A 22931-nucleotide genomic window follows, 5' to 3' on the forward strand; every position below is an offset into this window, starting at 1 on the left:
TTCCTGAAGGAGACATTTATCACAAATAGGGGAAACATTTGGGAAGATCTTATTCAGTTTAGACTTTGAATAATAAAGTCTATGCAGTATTTTTTGTATTAACGAATGCCTAACATTAAGAGTTTAACTGTTTAAGAGAACAGTTATGTATATATAGAAGGGTTTCCTCCCATCTATCTTTTAAAATTGTTAGGCCCAATTTATCTTCCCAAGCTCGCCTAATTATTTCCAACGATGGGGTTTGTATATTTAAAAGGTTATTATAAAGGTTCGATGTTAATTTATTTGAATCCGAGGTTCTATTCATGCATTCGTCTAGTATGTCTGGAACCATATATTGACAGTCTTGGGTATGTGATTTCAGATAGTCTCATATTTGAAGATATCTAAGGTATTGGTTACCTTTCAGATGATATTTCGACTGCAATTCTTGAAATGAGAGGAGAGTCCCCATCTCATAAAGATCTCCCAGTTTTTTAAATTCCTAATCTTTCCCAATGTATGAACGCCTTGTCTAAAGTAGACGGCTTAAACGAGGGATTGTTGGCGATTGGTGAGAGAAGAGATACATTTCGCAATTTAAGGGTTTACTTCACTTGTTTCCTGATTCGTAAGGCGCTATGGGTTATCGGATTTTTCTCATATACTGATTTCTTCAAATTTATCGTGCCTATATTAAAAGGCGAACAATTTCTCTCTCCATTATTAGCCAGTTTACCTGTGTCCATCCAATAGATTAAATTTTTAATATTCGTTGCCCAGTAATAGTAAAAAATTTAGGGAGCGCCAGTCCACCAATTTCTTTGGGTTTACATAAATGTTGTTTATGGATTCTGTGTGTTTTATAATACCAAATAAAGTTTGTGATCACAGAATCGAGTTTAAATAAAAAGTTTTAAAAAAAATCGGTATTGATTGAAATAGGTACAGGATTTCTGGAAGGAAGATCATCTTTTTTTTTTTGTTTTTTTTTTGTTTATTTTATTAGAAGTTAATACAGCACAAAACAGTACAGTGGCACCTAATTTTAGGTGCCAACTATGTAATACCGTAATCCATTCTATGTACAACCTCTAGTTTTATGTTATAAGAAAGAAGTAAGCAGAACAAGAAAAAGAAAGCAATAAAAAGGGGAAAAAGTGGAAAAATAGATGGTAGAGAGTAGAAAAACGTGAAGTGTGTATATAAAAAATAAAAAAGGAAGAGAGAAAGAGGAAAGTAGAAATAGAAGAGAAGGCCCCTTAAAAGAGAATTTTTCAAATCTGTATTCGGAGATGTAGCTCTATCCGCGTCATGAACTGAAATCGGCAATCCTTACGGCACCGCTGCATCACAGTCTCATATTTGAAGATATCTAATTCCTTTCAGAAAAAGCAATTCGATGAAGAGGAGACCAACTCTTTAAGATGGTCATATTTTTTTAGTCGGAGTCTAATCTTTCTTCAATGCTATGTCCATCATATTCCTAATCCACATTTTAACAGTTGGTGTGGTTGTATTTTTCCAAAATTTAAGTATCAATTTCTTTCCAATTATTAACCGAGAGAAAAAAAACATTTTGATCTTTATTTAAATTGGTATCTTCTCCTATTATTCCAAATATCCTGATTCCGTTTTGGGTTCTATTCTTGACTTGAAAATCTTTGTAAATATATCAAATATATCACTCCAAAATGTATTTTTGTACATGCCAAATAGTGTGTGTTATATTAGCGTTTTGAAACAAACATTTATCGCATCTGGGAGAGAAATTTGGATAAAATTTATTCAACCTCGTTTGTGAATAATATAGTCTATGTAATAATTTGAATTGAATTAAATTATGTCTTGCATTGATAGAACAGTTATGTGTATTCATCAAATATTTTTCCCATCTATCCTTCGAGATCTTTGTCATTAGCTCTTGTTCCCAATCTTCCCTTAATGCTTCTGTTGAGGGTGATTCTCTATTTAATATATTATTATAAAAGTATGATATTAATTTTTGTGAATCAGCCTTGATATTCATTGCTTCTTCTAAAGGATCTAAAAATATAGTTTGAAATCTATGTGTATGTTTTCTTCATAAAGTCACATACCTGTATATATTTAAAATATTGATTATCCTTCAATTTAAATTTTAATTTTAATTGTAGGAAGATCATCTTTATGGCATTTATTCTACCCATGAGGGAAATCAGAAGCATTTTCCAAAATTGAATAAGGGCATTTAGTTTGGTAATTAATGGCGGGAAATTTGCTTGAAATAAAGAATGCTGAACTTGACGAAAGATGGCCAGCAAGCAGTTTCCTTTATCATCGTTACCTTTTTGCATATCTTGCATTTATTGTTCTTTATCTCTCTACATCATCATTTATATCTCTCGTTTCCCTTATCCCTAACCAGTCTGAAGAAGGGTCTCAACCCGAAACATCACCCATTCCTTCTCTCCAGAGATGCTGCCTGTCCCGCTGAGTTACTCCAACTTTTAGTGTCTATCTCAGCAGCATTTAGTTCCTACTAATTTCCCTTTGCATTTATTTACACCTGGAGAAATTGGTACATCCTTTAGAAAAAATTCGGTGCGCAGCTCCTGAGATGAAATAGATAGTTAGTTTTGTATTTCTTGAAGAGAGTCCATGTCATACCTTGATCCTGGCAGAACTAAGGAGTACTTGAGCATTGAGAACAACAATTGTATTTACAAACAAAATTAAAACTTAGAGCATCGTAGTTGTTTTATAATTGGTTTTAGTTCAGTAACTTGGCAGTCTGCTGCTAAGAAACTTCCAAGAGTTTGTTCCTTTGATATATTTAGATTTTGTCGTTTCAAGAAAATATATATTTTTTAAATATTATCAGAAAAATAGATCTAAACAAAAAAAATGTTTCAATTTCTTTGTAATTTTACATTAGACATTTTACATATAGTCATAGTGTGATACAGTTTGGAGACAGGCCCTTCGTACCAACTTACCCACACTGGCCAACTGTAGTTCCCCAACTGCACAAGTCCCACGTGCCAGCATTTGGTCCATATCCATCCAAACCTGTCTTATCCATGTACCTGTCTAACTGTTTCGTAAATGTTGCAATAGTTCCTGCCTCAACTACCTCCTCTGGCAGCTGGTTCCATACACCCACCACACTTTGTGTGCAAAAGTTAACTCCTCAGATTTATATTAAATCTCTTCCCCTTCACCTTTAACCTATGGTCCTTGATTCCCCTCCTCTGGGCAAGAGACTGTGCATTTACCCGATCTATACCTCTCATGATATTATACACCTCCATAAGATCACCCCTTATCCTCTTGCTCTCCAAGGAATAGAGCCCAGCCCACTCAACCTCTGCCTATAGCTCAGACCCTCTAGTCCTTCAAGATTGGCAAGTATTATTTTCCAGATTTTTATTTTGAATATGAGGGCAAATGTTTACGGCCTGATTTTGACATTCAGCACTTATCTGCATTTAGATCACATCTAATGCAGTAGATTTAAAACAACGGTTATATTAAATCCAGAACTCAAGACAAAAAATACCAGGGTGTGTACACGAGACGATTAAAGCCTGACCAAAGATTGAAGGTTAAGAGTAAAGAATCTGACAAATCTACAAAATAAGTTAGATATGAGCGAGGAATTTAGTTGTGAGATGATGGCATGTTAGAAGCCAAAGTTCATATCACTGGGCTAGTGGGAGGAAGATACCAATATATGCATAGTTATTTATGAGCTGCTTTATTGAGCATAGAAGGCTGTAATCGTTAACCACATGTGAGAACAAACATAGATGACGGTTTATGCAAAGTTTGATGGAAGGCCAAGCTTGTGAATCTTTAAAAGCTCAATAAATAAACATCTAAAAGTCTTCTGATATTTATTTTTTAAACAAAATGTGACAGGGTATTTTTAATTGCTCATTCATTTGAAATTTGTCCAATACCTTGCTGCCAATAGGCTGGTCTTCACAACAAGCTCTTGACAATGTGCAAAGTAATGCCATAATCCTTCTCACTGCCAGCATGTGTCCTGCAAGACTATTTTTAGTTTTCAAAGCATAAAGGGCCTGTCCCACTTGGGCGTAATTTGCGTCATTCGCGGCGTCCCAAATCCTGGGGGGCCGCGAGCGACCGTGAGCAACCGCGAGTCACTGCCAACACCACCACGCCTCACCACGCGCTCATCATGTGTGCGTCGTGACGCGTAAATGATGTTGCGTAAATGATGCGCAAATGACACCCAAGTGGGACAGGCCCTTTAGTAACCTCCAAGTGAAACTAGTTTACTTCAGAAATAGAAACATATTGCAAAACATTACTTTCCTGCAACAAAATAATATATTCAATTGAATCTAACTTTATTTGCTCTTTAGTTTAGATTAGTTTAGTTTAGAGATTGGGCATGGAAAGAGGCCCTTCGGCCCACCGAGTCTGTGCCAGCCAGCGATCCCTTTACATTAATGCTATCCTACACACTAGGGACAATTTACACTTATATCAAGCCAATTAACCCACAACCTGTACGTCTTTGTAGTGTGGGACGAAACCGAAGATCTCGGAGAAAACTCAAGCGGTCACGGGGAGAACGTACAAACTCCGAACAGACAGCACCCGTAGTCGGGATCGAACCACGGTCTCCGGCGCTGCAAGTGCTGCAACTCTACCGCTGTGCCACCGTGCCATCCCACTCTTGAATTTCATTGAGGTAGAAAGAAGCAAAGCCATTAAAACAAAATCACTCATGGTATTTTATTGGTGTTTTCAGTAGTAGTAGATAAAAGTCATAGCTAAGAATTTCAATGGTGTTACACCTGCTTTGCAGAGGAATATATTTTTGAAACGATCAAAATAATGTTTTAAAGTTGAAGTAAAGTACGCCACTTAGGGAAAGCATTTTTTCAAGATTGTAAATAAACAACATGTTGAGAAATATTTGGCATGTTTTCTACTTTTCCCACTGACAGGGGATACCTCATATAGTGCAGCAGCTTCTGAAAAATAGCAACGGTAAATGCCATAATTTACACTGCAACATTTTCCATCTGCTCGAAGACGTAGCTTACCATAATTCCCATTTGTACTTTGCTCTATAGACGACTTACATTTGATAGGATTTCAGAGCATTTGTGCAGTTAAATTTGAAGGTCTATCATTTATTGCCTACGATTCTCTGCAACTACAAAACAGCATTTCACTGTCTCCCTCATCATTAAAAGTATTGGTTACTTTGAAGATGAACACTTACATTGTGAATATGTACGAAGGCTGCAACATAAATTTAAAGCTTGTTGATTAATAGATTTCCATTTTGTTACTGTTATTGATTCTGCCATTTAATCTCTTGGTTACCGAAAATTAATTATTGCAAGTATGCTGTCTCTTTACTTGAGGATTCAATTCTGTTTGAAATCTTTTTTAATGTTAAATGCAATTTAAGAACAATTGCTTTCTTCATATTTTATCTCTGCAAATCTAATCTTTATTCTCTTCTATTTCTTTGAAATTGAATGCACACCTTAAAACTGTATCTTCTTCCCAGCCAATGCATTGATACTTCCAAAATATTTTTAAATGACTAGTTAAGAAGTTGCCTGTCCTGCTCACGCAAGCCCCAGATCATTCATCTATCTATATATATATTTGCGCAAAAACGGTACACGATAGCGCTACAATTTTTGGCCCACCTTACTCACCATTGTCCTGTGTCGTAAATGAAATAAGTTTTGTTCAGATTGATAGTATATTTTAAAAGTTATTAACGTTAACACAAAACTAACTTAAAATAGCACCCCCACCCGTTCATGCGCAGTTGGGGGAAAGTTCCCATACGCGTCTTTACTGGTATCGCAAAGGGCACCCAACGGGTCCTCAGCTATGCATGCGCAGTTGAGGCTTTTCCAGAATTCAGATAGCCAACTATTTTTCACAACAGCACCCTGGGCCCACGGGGATCTGCCGCCTTAGCGCTGACGCTGGGGCTGCGTCTGCTGATGGTGGCGGATTGCTCCGGAGGTGGGGAGAGGCCGGGCAGGGAGAGGCCGCGTTGACGATCCGGGGACAGGGCACTGAGGCTGGCTCTGAGGCCGACTGCTACTGCGGGATCCGGGGGCGGGGTGACTCCCCATCGATCCGAGGCCTGGGCGCTGAGCCTGGCTCTGAGGGAAGCAGTACTGTTGCTCTGGGCGCGCAAGGAGGGAAAGGAGCGGCACCCTCGTGATCCTGGGGAGGTGAGGAGGGAGAGTGGGTGGGATTGAGGGAGAGGAGGGTAGAGTGGGGGAGGTAGGGAGTGGGAAATAGAGGGAGAGGAAGGCAGTGGGGGAGGTGAGAAGGGATAGAGGGGGGTTGGGGAAGTGAGTAGTGGGGAGGTGAGGGATAGGAGGTGGTAGGGAGGGGAGAGGGGCTATGGAGGGAGGGAGGGACTGAGGGTAGAGGAAAGGAGAGGGAGGGAGGGATTAGGGATGGGAGGGAGAGAGGGGAAAGAAGAGGGAGGGTGTATAGGAGGGGAGGGAGTGCTGGGGGATGAGGGGAAATGAGCCGCACCTCCACAGTTGGGGGCTATGCGTGAGTGGTGGAATATCGCATTGGGGGAACGAGTTGGGTTGGGGAACGGGTGAGTGGTGGAATATTTCGTTGGGTAACGGGTTGCGTTGGGGACCAAGCCTCCTGTGTGACAGGGACCTAATGGGTCCCATTTAGTCTAGTATATTACTCTTATCTTGTTTGTTTGTATGCATGAATGGACGTAATATCCCAAAATCTTTGGCCCACCTTACTCACCATTATCCTGAGATGTAAATGAATCAAGTTTCGTTCTGATTTAAGTTATATTTTACAAGTTATTTACATTTTAAACTTTACAAAAAACACTTTTTAAACCACTTTTCCACTTTCCATTATTCCAGCAGCGTTCAACGTCACAATGATGTCACAATGGGATCCCGAATCTCATTTACATAAAATACTAGACCAAGTGCAGACCCGTTGGGTCTGTTCCCCCAACGTGTGGTTGTGGGGGGGGGGGGGGGGAGGCGGCATGCAGTGTCACACACACACACACTAGTCTCCCCCCCCCCCCCCCCCCGCACACACGCTAATTACCCCCCTTGATATTATACTAATATTATTAATTTGCTCCTTTTACACCATAACCACCCTATCTACTGACGCATAGCCCCCAACTTGCAGTCACATCTAGAGAGGGGGGGGCAGGGGTAGAGAGTGAGGGCAGAGAGAGAAGGGGCAGAGACAGAGAGAGAGGCAGAGACAGAGAGAGAGGGGCAAGAGGGAGAGGGGGTGGAGGGGAGGAGATCAAAGTGAGATGCGTTCACATTGATCTTATATTTTACATTATTGCCATTATAAACTTTAAAAACGTCAGCCGCGCCTGCGTATTTGGGGGCTATGGGTGAGTGGTGGAATATTGCATTGGGGGAACGGCCCCAACGGGTTCGCACTTGGTCTAGTAAGTTCATAAATTCATATGTTCCATGAGCAGAATTAGGCCATTCAACCATCAAGTCTACTCCACCATTCAATCATGGCTGATCCATCTTTCCATCCTAACCCCATTCACCTGCCCTCTCCCCATAACCCCTAACACCCGTACCAACCAAGAATCTATATCTGCCTTGAAAATATCCATTGACTTGACCTCCACAGTCTAATGAATTCCACAGATTCACCACCCTCTGACTAAATACATTCTTATTCATCTCCTTCCTAAAGGAAAAACCTTTAATTCTGAGGCTTTAACCTCTGGTCCTAGACTCTCCCACTGGTGGAAACATCCTCTCCACATCCACTCTATCTATCCTTCATTTTGATTCTTAAGACATTGCCACCGCTCTTTTAGCATCTTACTTTGAACATTCTTAATTTTAAAAATGTGTCTGGAAAATCTAAGATTATAGATTATCTCAAAATTATTATATTTCAATTCAAATTAAAACTATTTCAAATTAAGCAATCATATTCCCATAGGAATTATTATCTTTGCCTTCATTTCCAGATCAAAGGCAAAGGGTCAGTGTTTTGAGATGACCTGAGAGAAATTGCCACGGGCTTCAACTGATATTGAGGGGTGGAATATCCTTGTCCCTGTGAAGCATCTTGTCCAAGTGATCCATGACTATCATAGTCAGTGATGCCATCAAACTGGTTATGAAACCAGCCAGAAAATCAAACTCTCTAACTGTTACAACATTTTCACATACTAAAGTGAAGGTTGTGACGAAACACGAGGCTGAGGCTAAATACCAAAAGAGTTTAATAAAATATCATATTTTCCAAACAAGAAATTTTGAAATAATTATTCTCTGTAAATGGAGATTCCCACCAAATGAAAATATCCATTTGGTCAGAAATATTGTTTTGCAGTGTTTATTGCATTGTAAGCTACTAAATTAAAAACTGTATCTTATTGAAAAAAATATAACAGCATAAATGTTATTTGTGGGATCTATAGAAAGAACATAGAAGAGTACAGCATAAGAGCAGGCCGTTCGGTCCACAAACTCTGTGCCAAACATGATGCCATGACTATCACTTAACTATCTGCATATAACCCATATCCCTCCATCATCAGCATATCCACATGTCTATCTGAAAGTCCTTTTAATGTCTCTAATATACAACCAACCACTGTTCCAGGCCCACTCACCACTCCTATTCCACACTTGCACACAGTTTCTCGCTGTCTTGGAGTGGATAAAAGCCAACCATTCTCTCTCTGCCCATTGTGGTATTGGATGGAAGATATCAGCATATTTGACCCTTACAAAGTAAATTGGACAGGACAATTTAAAACAAATGCATGTAGGATCAAGCATAAATATCCAAACCTTGGTTTCAGTCATTACACTGCCCTGCCATGGAACATTACTGCGAAATGGAATATATATAAAAAAGTAAAATTGTGATTCTTGTTAAGCACTTTCTCACAAAACATGCCAGCAAAAGGCAGCATCGCTTGAGGAGATTTTACAGGGCAGCAAAAGTTACATTTAGATGTAAGTGAATTTTGATACATGATTAGAGCTAAATATTGATAAATCACTTCACCTGAAAATGTACTTTTCTATCCCATCCCACTCTTTAGAAGTTAGCTGGTGATAGATAGAGAATTAAACAATTAAAGCTTATTCAGTCTTTTATCTTTCTTATAATCCCATCTGCCTTCCCCAATCTTTATTTATTCCACTCTTATAATTCGATATACTTATTATTTGTGACTATTTTAGACTGTGCTGCTGAGAATTTCCAATGTGCTGTTAGTTGGGCACCTAATGAGTGCACCAATGGAGCTCCAATAACCCAGACATCGGTAGAAAGTGGCCAGGCATTGCAAATTACAAAATAAAAATGTGAATCCTGATACTGCTTTCAGAGGTTGGTGCTGGAGTTGGGGACAAAGCTGGAGGAGTGGTCAACACACATGTGACATAGGGGAGGAGTATAATCCGAGTTTGGGTTTGGCCTGGACCATTCAACTCTAAACCTCAGAAAGTCACATCGCAATGGAGAAGGATTAATCCGTTCACTGTTGTTTTCACTATTGGCCATGACCCGAATATACTTGGGGGTGGCACTGAACAGGTTAAACCAAATGCTCATTGAGGTTGCTCCACTATTCAGTTACATCATGGCTGATCTGATCTTGGTCTTGGTTCTACTTTCCTGCTCGTTGCTATATTCTTTGATTTCCCTAATGACCAAACATCTGTCTTTTTCAGCCATGGATGCTTCAGTCTCCCGCACCTCTCTGCAATAGATAGTTCCAAAGATTTATTACCTTCTCAGAAGAAATATTTCTTAATTGCCTTCATAGATGGGCGAACCCCTTGTCCTGAAACTAAGCCTCCTAATTCAATATTTCCAAACAAGGAGAAAATCTCTCACAGCCCTGTCAAGCTCACTTAAAACCTTAATTGCTTCAATAAGATAATTTTTTTCTAAACTTCAATGAAGTTCCTCACTTGGATCCAACTTCCATTTCCTGCTTCAACTATCCTTCCTATCATATTCCATGATCTGCACCTTTGTGGCCTCCAGGTATCACCTCCCAGCATCTGTAGCCATCCTTCCCACCCCCTCTCTCTGCTAGTCAACCCCTCCTCACCTGAAAATAGACACAACAAACTGGAGTAACCGAGCGGGTCTGGCAGCATCTCTGGAGAAAAGTAGTAGATGACGTTTAGGGTTGAGAAGGGTCTGTAGGAGGGTCTCAACCCGAAACATCACCTATTCCTTTTCTCCAGAGATGCTACCTGACCCGCTGAGTTACTCCAAGTTTTTGTGACTATCTTTCAGTTTAAACCCGCATCTATCCCATCCTCACCTGAATCCGCCCACCACTGGCCAGCTCTTGCCCACCCCTCCTCCTCATTTCATTGCACTTGCTACTCCCCTCTACCCGAGTCCCAGTTCAGTTGATGGGTGCTGGCCTGAGATGTTGACTGTCCATTTAACTTCATCAATGCTGCTTGGCCCATTCAGTCCATCCAGCAGATTCCTTGCTGCTCCAGACTCTAGCATCTGCAGTCTCCTGTATATGTTATTATGACATCGCAGTGCTCACTCATTCAAACTGTTAAATAACAACAGCACCTTCTGCTCAAGAATATTTGTGAAATATAGGATGAGGCCCTCGTCATTAGGCATATAACTTGGCACAAAAATACATGTTTCAACAGAGCATTTCAAATCAAAGAAAGCAGGAAAATTAACATGTCCTGGAAAATCTAAATTCTAATCTGTTTTTATGTAGCAAACCCAAAGTTATAAAACTCAGCCAATTTTTCTTGTAAGGTATGGTTCATATGTTCAACAATACTTTTTCAGGATTGAAAATACTGGCAATTCTTCATTGCAATTACTTCATGGCAACGTTATACAACGTACTATACAACGTTAATCAACAAATTAACCTTTTTTTAGTTTTGGTTCAGGTCATGGTCTGTTTCTGTAAAGTAGTTAACCATAATCAAGTTATTTGCTTCAAATTCAAACACAATAATCCCACTGTTCATTTTACAAATTAGCTTTGATAATGATTTGGTTTCATTACAAACACTCATTGCAAATCTAAATTCTCACTGAACACTGATCTGCATTCAATACTGCTTTAGTTTAGTTTAGTTTAGAGATACAACACGGAAACAGGCCCTTCGGCCCACCGAGTCCACACTGACCAGCGATCCCTGCACACTAACACTATCCTACACACATTAGGGACTATTTTACATTTATACCCAGTCAATTAACCTACAAACATGTACGTCTTTGGAGTGTGGAAGGAAACCGAAGAAACATAGAAAATAGGTGCAGGAGGAGGCCATTCGGCCCTTCGTGTCAACACCGCCATTCATTGTGATCATGGCTGATTGTCCCCAATCAATAACCCATGCCTGCCTTCTCCCCAGATCCCTTGATTCCACTAGCCCACTAGGAGATTCCACTAGACGATCTCGGAGAAAACCCACGCGGCCACGGGGAGAACGTACAAACTCCATACAGACAGCACCCTTAGTCGGGATTGAACCTGGGTCTCTGGCGCCGTAAGGCTACTCTACCACTGCGCCACTGTGCCACCTCCGACTGGTCTGTATTCAAACAATACAAATGTGTCGATGTATCGGATACAGCTTTTATGCCTTTCCAAATTTAAAATATGGACACAATGTGGATAAAATATGGACACAGTTACCGCTGTTAAAGTTATCGGCTTTGAGCTGTTTTGACTTCATCCCTACTTCAGCATGAACCAACAGGTGGGCAGCTTGGAAGTCTGAGTAATTCACAGAAGGACTTAAATTCACTATACCAGGAATTAGATTCCTTAGACAACACCTACCAAGCACACAATCTCCACTAGCTAGGTCATGGGCAGCAAGAACATAGGATCAGAAGTTGCCTCCAAGCCACACAATGTCGTGACTTTTAAATATTTCATCGTTCGTTCACTGTCGCTAGGTCAAACTCCTGTAACTCACTTGCTGCCAGCATTGTTGGTAAAAACACACACCTACAGCAGTGCAGTGGCTCAAGAAGGCAGCTCACTACCTTCTTTTCAGGGGCAAATGGGGATAGGCAATTAAACACGGACTCAGCCTGTGAAGCCCACGTCCATTGTATGAATTTTAAAAAGGAACACAGACCAATTTCTGTGTGCCCTCTGGGAGAAGTACATGTCACTGATGCTCCACTTGACCTGCCAATTAATAGGGTGAGGCACTGAGAGGTTAATGGGGCTGTCCCACTGCGGCAACCTAATTGGCGAGTTTAGAAGAGTTTAGGAGATTTTGAAAAAATGTCATGTTGAAGACCTCCTTCGACTATGTTGAAGACCAGCTGCGACTACTTACGACTAGCTTCAGGAAAATTGGACACCGAATAGTGGAGAGTGAAGACGACCTCCTTCCACCTCCCTTCAACCTCGCTTCGACTATGTTGAAGACTATCTACGACTACCTTCGACTACCCTCGATTACCTACGAATAACATTCCTAGTACGACCTTTTTTACGTGGCGACCTTTTTTTACTCGTGGGCATTTTTCAACATATTGAGAAATATGCTGCGACCTAGCTCAGGCCTCAAGTACGCGGGGACTACACTTGAGCATGAAGGAGAGTTGCAAAGACCTCCTAGGACCTCGTGTCGACCATGCTGCGAGTACGAGTCGAAGGCGAGTCGCCATAACTCGCAGATTAGGTCGCACAAGTGGGACAGCCCCTTAAGTCTAAAACTATTTTTGGGAAATACAGGAATGCTTTAGGTCATGCAACCATTCCAAAGCCTGATAATTGGTCCAAGTTCTCAAAATAGACCAATCTACTGCTGGAGAATTCCCCATCAATCTTTAAGTTCTCAACCCTGAATGAATTTCTTCAGCTCATGTCAGTAAACTGCAACAATAATTGTGGCACACTAGATTTTAGAGGAAATGCGAGCCTATAAGGCGTATTTATTTATGAATTACAAAGCCAAGTAATATCAGATTATGAGCGCATTGCTGGTAACATTTACATTTTTTTAACTTACAAAATAACGGAGAAAATCAGTGGCAAAAGCATAGGATGGGAATGGGCATTCCAAGTAACAGAATAATATCACCACACTGGCTACTGTTAACAATCACTCAGAGAGGTTGGTAAAAGCACAAATGTAAAACATATGTTGAAAGTTTTCAAACAGTTTACCTGCCAAACGTACTCATTGTTTTCGATATTATAACATAATTGCCAAGCAGAATGCAAGAGTAATCTGCATGATGTTAATAGACGCAGGGAGTGTAAAGCAATAGAATTGATTAACAGCTCAGCTGACATTAACTTTCAAACCAATTTAAATGCCCCCAATACACGCATGCATTTCATTGCCTACATTCTTAGTGATTTTATTTTAAACGACATTCTTGGGAAACATTTTTTAAGAAGTGGCTTTTTCACAATAAACATTACGCTTACCTTTTCCAAATCAATTGAGACTGTCGGTTTTTTTCTCTGCTCCTTTGTATCCGCTGTCTCATCAATCAATTCTTGTAGGCTTCAACTTGCACACTCATATATTTTTCACCAGAGTAACTTTCCATCTGCCAACTTGTAATTCCTGACCATTTTGGGATATCCCTGTCTCAACTGGTTGGATTTTATCATTTCCAAAAAAATAAATAAATAAATAAATCCAGACCATGGAATTAAAAATATCCCAAAGCTGTGCAAATGACACAGCACATGCGACTGGACTTTAACCGCACATGCGGCAATTCCCACATGTCTTGTGCTTTAGGCCTTCCTGGAGAATGAATACGCGACTGAGAGATCAAAGGGCTGTAAATACATTGATATTGGAGAGGGTGACACAACTTGGAAGGAATGCAGACAGAAACAGCAATACTGAAAGGAATCCATTCTGATAACCTTAGATATTCACAAAGCTGCAGACAAGTGCCAGAACACAAATGCAGATTCACGGAGTGGAATCCTCGCTACTGCGCTGAGCACAATATTGTGGTGGCTCAGTTGCTCTGAGATCTGAGGGGAGCTCACTACACCCTGTAACTCCGAAAGGGAATGGGACATTGACTGCTTTTTACATTTACAATTATACCATACATTGGGAGAACATTTTGGCCCTTTTTATGAATTTCTCTCACTGTTGAACAGAAATATTTTTTGAACACCAGATGAATCTGCTCCCAATGTAATTTAACACAAATCGCCTCAAACTGAAGCTGCAGTAGGAATGCTATATTGATTAGTGAAGACTGTCTTTAAGTGACCCTTGCTTTAGAATAATCAGGGTAAGATATGGTAAGAACATGCAGGCTGCAAAGTTTTATAGCCATCAGAAGATCATCAAAACTAATGATAGTGGGTTGTTCTAAAGTTCCCAAATACAACACTTCAGGGTTGAAGTGATACAAAGCGAAAGAATGCTTACTGTAGATAATAACAAGCATCATAGTAAGCTACCTCCGTTAACTATTAACCATATTATAACCAAACCTTGATATATTTCCTTGGCGGTGACTATGGAGAAGTGACCTTGGACAACAGTTATGAGATGAATATAGTAGCTTTGCTAATACCTTTAGACATCCTGTTCTGAGGAGAGTGAAATACCGAGGCAGTCTGGATCACCTAATGTTTTTTGTTTCCCCATCCTGTCTTCATAGTGGCTAGCTTAAGAACCACATGCATGGAAAACTAATGTGATGCTATTTCACTCTATTTTAATGACAATAGTGGCATACGGATGTATACTTCCACACCAGGTGCAGGATTAGTTCATTCCAAAGAGGAAGAAAGGTTCTAAGGGGAGTAAGAGGCAACCGTGGCTGACAAGGGAAGTCAAGGAGAGTATAAAAATAAAAGTATAACATAGCAAAGATGAGCAGGAAGCCAGAGGAATGGGAAGCTTTTAAAGAGCAACAGCAGAAACTAAAAAGGCAATATGGGGAGAAAAGATGAGGTACGAAGATAAGCTAGCCAAGAATATAAAGGAGAATAGTAAAAGCTTCTTTAGGTATATGAAGAGGAAAAAATTAGTTAAGACCAAAGTTGGACCCTTGAAGACAGAAACAGGTGAATTTATTATGGGGAACAAGGAAATGACAGAAGAGTTGAACAGGTACTTTGGATCTGTCTTCACTAAGGAAGACACAGCCAATCTCCCAGCTGTACTAGTGGCCAGAGGATCTAGGGCCCTAGTGAGACCACACCTGGAGTATTGTTTGCAGTTTTGGTCTCTAAATATGAGGAAGGACATTCTTGCTATTGAGGGAATGCAGCGTAGGTTTACAAGGTTAATTCTTGGGATGACGGGACTGTCATATGTTGAAAAAATAGAGCGACTGGGCTTGTATACACTAGAATTTAGAAGGATGAGAGGGTAATCTTCTTGAAACATATAAGATTATTAAGGGATTGGACGTGCTAAAGGCATGAAACATGCTCCCGATGTTGGGGGAGTCCAGAACCAGGGGCACAGTTTAAGAATAAGGGGTAGGCCATTTAGTACTGAGATGAGGAAAAACTTTTTTACCCAGAGAGTTGTGAATCTGTGGAATTCTCTGCCTCAGGCAGTGGAGGCCAATTCTCTGGATGCTTTCAAGAGAGAGTTAGCTAGAGCTCTTAAAGATCAGTATCAGTATCAGTATATCTTTATTGTCATTTCCTGAGTACTCACATACCCAGAGGAAACAAAAAAACGTTGCTCAACCAGTGTCCATTCAGTGTGCAGTACAAATAACAACAAGTAAATAGAAATAAATATATATATATATCATGAACACATTAAATTAAACACTCTATTCTCTACTAAACATCAACAGGCGTTCCGATCGACAGCTGCTGCAGTGTGTCCAGGTTGATGGTTGGTGCGCGATACTTTGGCAGGGGGCTAAGTCCGTTTATCAGTCTTATAGCCTGCGGGAAGAAGCTGAGGAGCATCCTGCTGGTTTTGCAGCTAATGCTCCTGTACCTCTTCCCAGATGGCAGGATGGAGAATATGTGATGCGATGGGTGGTAGGGGTCTTTGATGATGGAGATGGCTCTGTTGATACATCTCTTCCTGTATATGTCCAGCAAGAAAGGGAGTGGAGCACCAATAATCCTGCTGGCGGTCTTCACAATCCTGTCAAGTTGGTGCCGTTCGTACGCCTTGCAGCTCCCGAACCAGGAAGTGATGCCGTTGGTTAATGTGCTCTCGACTGTCCCCCTATAAAAAGTTCGTAGATGTGTAGTGGGGAGACCTGCTTTATGTAGTCTTCGGAGAGGGTGTAGTCGCTGCTGGGCTCTCTTGACCAGTGCAGTGGTGTTGGTTGTAGACATCAGATAGCGGAGTCAATGGATATGGGGAGAAGGCAGGAACGGGGTACTGATTATGGATGATCAGCCATGATCACATTGAATGGCGACGCTGGCTCAAAGGGCCGAATGGCCTACTCCTGCACCTATTGTCTATTCTCTATTGTATATTGTTAACAGAGGATACAATCTTACTGGCTCTCCACTCTGCACTGGACTACTTGGACAATAAAAACACATACGTCAGGCTGGTGTTTATAGATTACTATATGTTCAATACTATCATCCTCTCCAAGCTGGTTACCAAGCTCACAGAACTGGGTCTCTGCACATCCCTCTGCAACTAGATCCTCGACTTCCTCATCCACAGACCACAGTCTGTTCGAATTGGCAAAAACACTTCTTCCTCACTAACAATCAGTATGTGAGCACCTCAAGGCTACGTGATCAGCCTCCTGCTCTACACACTCGGTACTCGTGACTGTGTAGCCGGACACAGTGCAAACTCCATTTTCACGTTCGCCGACGCCAAGTTGTTGGACGAATTACAGATGGCGATCAATCAGAGTATAGAAGAAAGATCCATCGACTAACCAAATGGTGCTAGCACAACAACCTGTCTCTCTATGTCAGTAAGACCAAGGAACTGATTGTGGACTTTAGATATTTCATGGACCCAACACACTGATAAAATTATAAAGAAAGCCCATCAACGCCTCTACTTGCTGAGAAGATTACGGAGATTCGGAGTGTCAGTGAGGATTCTTTGAACTATTACACGTGTACGGTAGAGAGCATATTGACTGGTTACATCACAGCCTGGTTCGGCAACTTGAAAGCCCAGGAGCGAAGTAGACTGCAAAAAGTGGTACAAAAAGTCCATCACGGACTCTGACCTCCCCTCTATTGAAGGGATTTACTGGAGTCGCTGCCTCAAAAATGCAGCCAGCATCATCAGAGACCCACACCTTCCTGGCCACACACCCTGCCATTGGGGTGAAGGTACAGGAGCCTGAAAACTGTAATGGCCAGGTTCAGGAACAGCTTCTTCCCTACAGCTATTAAACACTACAACCTCCATTAAGCTCTGAACTACGTAGATGTGGGCATTGGTTTTGCCTTTTTGCACTATTATTGTTCGTATGCTTTCATGTGTATGTGTGTATATTTTTTAATGTATATATAAAAAATATGTGTGTGTGTGTGTGTGTGTGTGTGTGTGTGTGTGTGTGTGTGTGTGTGTGTGTGTGTGTGTGTGTGTGTGTGTGTGTGTGTGTGTGCTGTGTGTGTGTGTGTCGCGTGTGTGTGTGTGTGTGTGTGTGTGTGTGTGTGTGTGTGTGTGTGTGTGTGTGTGTGTGTGTGTGTGTGTGTGTGTGTGTGTGTACATGTGTGTGTGTATGTGTGTGTTTATGTGTGAGTGTGTCTGTGTGTGTGTGTGTGTGTGTGTGTGTGTGTGTGTGTGTGTGTGTGTTTGTGTGTGTGTGTGTGTGTTGTGTGTGTTGTGTGTGTGTGTTTCATTGTGTGTGTGTGTGTGTGTGTGTGTGTGTGTTGTGGTGTGCGTGTGTGTCCATAACAACCTGAAAGTGGCAACACAAGTTGCTAGATTGGTGAAGAAGGCTAATGGTATGTTTACTTTCAAAGATCGAGGTGTTTAGTATAACAGTCAGGAAGTCATGGTGCAGGACTTTGGTTAGACTGCCTTTGGAGTATTGCGTGCTGTTCTGGTCATCCCATTACAGAACGGATGTGAGGTGTATAAAGGTGCAGTGTGTGTGTGTGTGTGATGTGTGTGTGTGTGTGTGTGTGTTGTGTGTGTGGACATGGATTGTTATCTATACACACACGGAATTTTTGGGGTCTCATTTATAGAAGTGTTTACAGTATACTATGTTTACATATTTTGTTGTGTTGTTGCAAGTAAGAATTTCATTGTTCTATCTGGGACATGTGACAATAAAACACTTGCTTGCTCTTGAATCTTATGGTCCATAGTCCACCACATACCTGGAACGTGGCAAGGAACCAAGTTGCCCTCCTAGGTGAAGAAGGCTAATGGTACCCAGAGGTTACCATTTCAAAGATCGGGTGTTTAGTATAACGTCAGGAAATGGCAACACCTCACGCTTTTAGACTGCCTTAAATTCCATCAACTATTACTGCTGTTCTGGTCGATCCAGATCCTGCTGAAATCTTTCGCAACTATCTGCAAAACTGCTAACTTTTGTATCATCAGCAAACTTGCTAATCTTGCCCTGCATGTTCTCATCCAAATCATTGGTGTAGATGACAAACAGTAATGGGCCCAGCACTGAACCATGAGGCACACCTATGTTCTATGTTCTAAATGAATGGATTTTTCAAAAGAGAAGCACACCAGTGACTGCTGGATCATCGTCATAGAACCAAACCGCATAGAGACAGCTGCCTCAACCCAACTCATCCATGTCAAACAAGGTGCCCCACCTAAGCATGTCCTACTTGCCTGCATTTGGCATATATCTCTCGTCCTTTCCTATCCAAGAACCTGTCCAAGTGTACATGCTGTAATTATACTTGCCTCAACAACCTCTTCTGGCAGCTCGTTGCGTACACCAACTGTCCTCTGAGTGAAAAAGTTTCCCCTCAAGTTCCTATTAAATCTTCCTCCTTTCACCTTACACCTATGTGCTCTGGTTCTTGATTCCCATACTCTGGCCAAAAGACCACACCTTATCCTCCAAGGCATGCCAAGGAATAAAGCCCTACTTTGCCCAACCTCTCGCTACAGCTCAGTCCCTTGAGTCCCGACAATATCCTTGTAAATTTTCTCTGTACTCTTTCCAGATGTGTATAAACAGTTTAGATTCTAATTTGGCGTTGGGCTTAGTTTTCTTGGTTGGGAGCTTATAGCACAAGCTGTTATACCACAAGGTGGCGCGGTGGCCGCGGTAGAGTTGCTGCCTTACAGCGTCAGATACACAGGTTCGATACTGACTACAGGTGCTGTATGTACGGAGTTTGTACGTTCTCCCAATGACCTGCGTGGGTTTTCTCTGGGACCACTAGTTCCTTCCCACATTTCAAAGTAATACGGATTTGTAGGTTAATTGGCTTGGTATAATTAAAAATTGTCCTTAGTGTGTGTAGGGTAGTGTTAGTGTGTGGGGATCACTGGTCAGCACGGGTTCAGTGGGCCAAAGGGCCTGTTTCCGCGTTGTATCTCTAAACGAAACTAAACTCTCTCTGCAATTGGATCCTCGACTTCCTCATTCACAGACCACAGACTGTTCGAATTGGTGGACAGGTATCAGCCTCAATAACAATCAGCACGGGAGCACCTCAAGGCTGCGTGCTCAGCCCCCTGCTGCACTCACTCTATACTCATGACTGCGTAGCTGGTCATAGTGTGAACTCCATCATCAAGTTCGCTGACGACATGGGTCGTTGTGGGATGTATCACTGATGGGGATGAGTCAGAGTATTGAAGAGAGATCGACCGACTGACCAAATGGTGCCAGCACAATAACCTGGCCCTCAACACCAGCAAAACCAAGGAACTGATTGTGGACTTTGGAAGGTGTAGGATGGGGACCCATAGTCCCGTTTAATACAACGGGTTGATGGTTAAAAGGGTCAAGAGCTTCAAATTCCTGGGCGTGCACATCTCTGAAAATCTCTCCTGGTCCGAGAACACTGATGCAATTATAAAGAAAGCATATCAGCGCCTCTACTTCCTGAGAAGATAACGGAGAGTCGGTTTGTCAAGGAGGACTCTCTCTAACTTCTACAGGTGCACAGTAGAGAGCATGCTGACCGGTTGCATCGTGGCTTGGTTCGGCAACCTGAGCGCCTAGGAGCGGAAAAGACTACAAAAAGTAGTAAACACTGCCCAGTCCATCATCGGCTCTGGCCTGCCTACCTTCGAGGAGATCTATCACAGTCGCTGCCTCAAAAAGGCTGGCAGCATCATCAAGGACCAACACCATCCTGGCCACACACTCATCTCCCCGCTACCTTCAGGTAAAAGGTACAGGAGCCTGAAGACTGCAACGTCCAGGTTCAGAAACAGCTGCTTCCCCACAGCCATCAGGCTATTAAACTCAACTCAAACAAAACTCTGAACATTTATAGCCCATTATCTGTTTATTTGCACTTTATCTGTTTTTATTTATTCATGTGTGTATATATTTATATAATGGTATATGGACACACTGATCTGTTCTGTATTCATACCTACTATATTCTGTTGTGCTGATGCAAAGCAAGAATTCCATTGTCCTATCTTACTTCATTGTCCTACTTACTTACTTACTATCAGGGACACATGACAATAAACTCTCTTGTATCTTGTATCTTGGAACTAAAAAAGGCATGTACAGCTCTGTGTGCTATCAAATCCATTTCATTGACAGCAAGAACATAAATTTTACTTCAAAGGACTGCACAGAATGTTCCAGCTTTTCATCTGTAAACTGTTCTAAACACTTATTTATTTGCTTCTTATTTACTGCTACCTATTACATCTCCATGTTTAGCTGCCGACAAAATGGCAGGCTGTTATTTATCTGTTTCCATCAGCGGTTTACAAATAAGAGTATAAAGGCCTGGGTTCTTTTGAAAACTTCAGTTTGAAGCTGCTTCTAACAGTGGTGAGCATCTGATGTCTAAACAAGATAGAGAATGGGAGCAGTGATTTACTGAGATAAATAACCTGGGGAAATCATTTAGAAGTTAAAAAATGAGTATAATCTTGGAAGCGACCATTATTAATTTATTCTTCCCCGTTCTCTTCTACTATGAGTTTTTCTGGATTCCTAAATCAATGAGCATGTGAAAAGACAGAGCTAAAATTTGATTTTTGCATCTTTCATTCAGATTATTAATCATAGTTTACAGTGATGAATACAGTGTGGAACCAGGTCCTTCGGCCCAACTGGCCTACAACGGCCAATCATGCCTGCGCTAGGGCCAGATTCCGCCAAACCTGTCCTATCCATGTACCTGTCCAACTGTTTCTTAAACTATGGGATAGTCCCAGCCTCAACTACCTCCTCTGGCAGCTTGTTCCATACACCCACTACCATCTGTGTGAAAAAGTTACCCCACGGTTACCCCACCCCAAAAAATAAATATTTTCCCCTTCACCTTGAACCTATGGCATAATCTGTAGAAATGCAGGCAAATTGAAGAGTTTGTACATTCTCCCCGTGACCTGCGTGGGTTTTCACCGAGATCTTCTGTTTCCTCTCTCACTTCAAAGGCGTACAGGTATGTAGATAGATTGGCTCGATAAATGTTTTAAAAAATTGTCCCTTGTGTGTAGGATAGTGTTAATACACAGGGATCAGTGGCCGGCATGGACCAAGTGGGCTGAAGGGCCTGCCTCCACTCTGTATCTCTAAAACTAAAACTAAACTAAAACTTAATGTGTCTTATTGATGAAGTCCATTCCAATGCATTTCCCCAAATTAATTAAACGTTGCTAAGCATTGGATCATCATAGACATTTAAAAACTGACAAAATGCTGGAGTAATTCAGCAGGTCAGGCAGCATCTTTGGACAACATGGGCAGGTGAGGTTTCGGGTCTGGACCCATATTCAGACTGATTGTAGTGGAAAGCTGGAGAAGAGGAGGGGCAGGTGAGTGGCAGGTGGATACAGGTGAGGGGGGAGGGTTGATAGGCAGATGGCTGAACAAAGGCCAGCGATGTAAAGACAAAAGGTGTGAGATAAGGAAATAGAGGCACGAAATGTGAAGCCGGAGGAAGCAGATACCTGTGGGAGTGGGAGGGTTTGTCATTGATAGTCTGTCCATTGTGATGGAGACACAGAGATCAAGAGAAGGGGCAGAGATGTCAGAGATAGTCCAAGGAAATTTGAGAGCAAGGTGGACATTCGAGGTAAAGTTAATCAAATCAACAAGTGTAAGAGACAGCCCCGGTGCAGTCGTAAATGTAGCGGAGAAAGAGTTGGGAGATGTTAGCTGTGTGCGTCTGGAGCAAGGATTGTTCAATGTAATCATCAGAATGGTAGGCATAGCTGGGGCCCATGTGAGAGATTGTAGAGAATGGAATCAGCAAGAGGTGGGAAGGGGAGGGGAAGGGTTGAGGTGAGAATTGAGCGGGGCAGGAGGAAGGTAGGATGGAGAGATAGAGGGGATGGGCTGGGGAATAGGAGGACTGCCAAAAAGCTGAAGTAGAGGGAAAGAAAGAGAGAGTGAAAAAAAAAAGTGAGAGAGGGAGAGGAGGTTGAGAGTGAATGAGAGAGATTTCTAGCAGTTTCTCGATACTGTATTTAAATCGTAAATTGGCTGCTCCAAACAATATCAGGGTAGAACATGCATTTTCCTGTATAATTTTCCTGACATGGGCAAGTTACTTAAAAAAAGATCAGCTCCTGGGCTGGTCTCCAGATGAATAATTTTGGAACTGATCAGCACTTAAAGCAAGATGGTAAAGGGCCTGTCCCACTTGGGCGTCATTGGCGCTTCATTTACGTGACAGGCCGGTAATGACTGTCACGCGTAAATCGTTTAGCAGTACAACATTCGCGCGCCAAGTGCTCTTGAGGGCCCTGCTTCTTTTTGGAGCCATTTGCGTACTTAGTCTTTTGTACTTAGTCTGATCTCCTTGGCAAGGATTTTCCCAGTGAAAATCAAAGATA

General features: G+C 41.6%; 1 protein-coding gene across 10 annotated transcripts in view; it reads right to left on the reverse strand.

Moving 5' to 3' along the window:
* Window positions 1-22931, reverse strand: part of foxp2 (forkhead box P2) — a 361162-nt gene that overhangs the window by 118466 nt on the left and 219765 nt on the right. The window contains exon 1 of one of the 10 annotated variants that reach the window (XM_055650885.1): window positions 13445-13635. The exons of the other annotated variants lie outside the window; for them this stretch is intronic. The gene's annotated coding sequence lies outside the window, so the exon portion shown is untranslated. Of the gene's footprint in view, window positions 1-13444; window positions 13636-22931 lie in introns of those variants that run through there. 10 annotated transcript variants of the gene reach the window in all.

The sequence above is a fragment of the Leucoraja erinacea genome, chromosome 19 (genome assembly GCF_028641065.1).
Source record: "Leucoraja erinacea ecotype New England chromosome 19, Leri_hhj_1, whole genome shotgun sequence".
Lineage (NCBI taxonomy): Eukaryota > Metazoa > Chordata > Chondrichthyes > Rajiformes > Rajidae > Leucoraja > Leucoraja erinaceus.